Source organism: Dermacentor variabilis, chromosome 10 (assembly GCF_050947875.1).
Source record: "Dermacentor variabilis isolate Ectoservices chromosome 10, ASM5094787v1, whole genome shotgun sequence".
Lineage (NCBI taxonomy): Eukaryota > Metazoa > Arthropoda > Arachnida > Ixodida > Ixodidae > Dermacentor > Dermacentor variabilis.
In genome coordinates, this window is record NC_134577.1 from 77,770,536 (window position 1) to 77,773,106 (window position 2,571).

Sequence of the window (2,571 nt, forward strand, 5' to 3'; positions counted from 1 at the left end):
CTTTTTTTTCACGCCAGACGGCCATTGCGAATGGCTCATGACGTATTTCAGCATGAGGAATGCCGTAGTTAACTTGAAAGACCTGTCAAGTCAGTGATAAGAAAACAAAACTTGAATAATGTCGGTAACTACTGTGATGACACCTTAATATCCTTCTAAACATTTTCTGAACACTTTCCACTTCTATTGCAAGCCCTGAAAAATGAGAATGTTAAACTAAAGCTGCCACAGTGTCAATTACGCCAAAATTGTAATGAATACCTGGGTGACAGAGTGTCACACGGCACCGTGTCACCACGGAAGCAATGCAGAAGGGGTATAGCGAATTCGAAAACCAAGGTGCGCCAAAAATCTGTACTGCACTGTGGGTACCATCACTGTTATCCGAGAATGCATTCTTTATTTCAGTTACATATTTTCCACACTTACAAAATAATTGAAGAACCACATACAATGGGATCGCCATCTTGAGTACCAACAAAATTTTGAGGAATGTAGAAACGTCTGAGTGGAGAACCCATACTCACAATATATTCTTGTAAGAAAAATTGTATGCATTATTGCTACGGGTCGAACCTATCATGCGCGCAGTCCTGAAAGAAAGACATCATGCAGGCACATAACATGCAGTTGCTTACCGTTAACGCCATTGCTGAAGCACGGTTTAAACTCTGTCCTAATTGAGCTTGAATAACTTATAGAGGATGCTGTTGATAAGTGGCCCTGCTCCCTCCATGGCAAACCATTTATTATCGTTTCCAACAACGCGGGCCTAGATCCGATGAAAAACATAAAATTCCAACAGGATCACATGTTTCGACGAATCTTGTAGCTTTCCGTGTATGACGTCAATATTCCACACCTAAAGACCACCGAAAACATCGAAGAAGACGCATGTTCTCAAAATTCAGTGATTCAACGCTTCCCTTTACCACAACCTCAAAACCACCGGAATGATGCCCCACAAGTCAAACACTTGTATACTACTGATAACGCCGTCACTTTATCACACAGAAAGTAATCGCAAAATTTACGTTCTACCCAATCTTTCACTGGACCTTTGCCGGAAGCACACGACCACTTAGAATATGTTGGGTAAAGAAATTTCTGAAGTTGTCACCTCATTCATGGTGGCCAGAATTCATAAACAGCGTTTCATGTTACATCCTGCGCTGCGAAACATGCCAAAACTGCAAGAAACCTAGAACCAGGAGATTCCGATCTCTAGAATTACCACCGTACGCAGAGCAGCCCTTCGACGTTTCTGCAATGGACACTATACGTGGCCTTTCTGGGTACAGCTCCTCAAAGAGAATTATTCACTTCGCGAGATATCTCGCGTTGATGTCTGTATGGAGACTTGCCCATAAAAACGAAACTTCGGACGCATACATCTTTGTCTCAACACCATCCTCGGCGCAGGGAAGCCAAAAAAATTCGTCGCCGATTGTGGAGCAGCACGCACTGGAGGCAAGGTTAAGCAGCTCCAAACAAAAATATCCACCAGCTATTCACATCCCCCAACACCCCGTCGCAAAGGCATGAATGAACGCATGAATGAAACAATTTGCACCCGAATCAAGCGCATAATGAATGAAGAACCACGGTGTTCCTGGGTAACACATCCTTCGGATGTTACCCTGCAGCACCTCTTACGAAGTGACCAGGTATCGACCATCATATCAAATGTATGGGATAGTTTCTTACACACCGTTGTTAGATACCACTTGGAAAGCGTGGACAAAGTAAGGAAGACTGGAGTACGAAATACCTTGGCACCCAAACAAATGAAAGTTATGTTGTATTATGAAAGGATCCTAAACCCTCCTTCGCAGAGCGCTGGCAGTAAAATTTGAGCGTGATCGATGTGTGACATCGTTAAGCGGAACTACTAATATTGTACAGGTTAGCAAACACCGCCAGTAATATTGTACCAACAAGGTGTCCCTCTCTCAGAGAGAGGGATTGTCACGGTTCGTTATGGAAAGCGACTTAAAATAGTATCGTTATTCATGCTTTCTATTCAAATGAAGGATGAGAGCGTTTGAATTCAGAAGTTAAAGAAGAGTGTATATATACATATGGAACGTGCAGAGAAAACACACAAATAATTGATAGAAAGAAAGAATAAAGAGCACCGTACACTGCTTATAACAAACGCAGTTCTCATTATTCAAAGCCTACGCTATTCTCATGCTGTAGTTGTTTGGTGCGTCCGAATACACAAGAACAGTAGACTGAAAGCGGGGTGCGGCTCACCAACAGTTCCGGCACATGGTCGTTTAGGCGAAGAGCACCCTGCCGTCATCGACGGAAGGCACTGTTCGCTCCTTCAACTAAGTCCATGTTGTCACGCGATGGGACCTTGTACTGGCTCAGGAGGTGAGGCACTCCAGGCTCTGCCTGTGGGAATCTGGCAGCTCGAGCTCGTGGCCCGACAGCTCATTCCAGTCACGCGGTGGGACCTTGTCCTAGCTCCGCAGGCTAGGCAGTCCAGGTTCTGCCGGTAGCAGTCTGGAAACTCGGGCGCACGGCCCAATGGCTTACCCCCGCTCCCCGCGGACGCTGGCT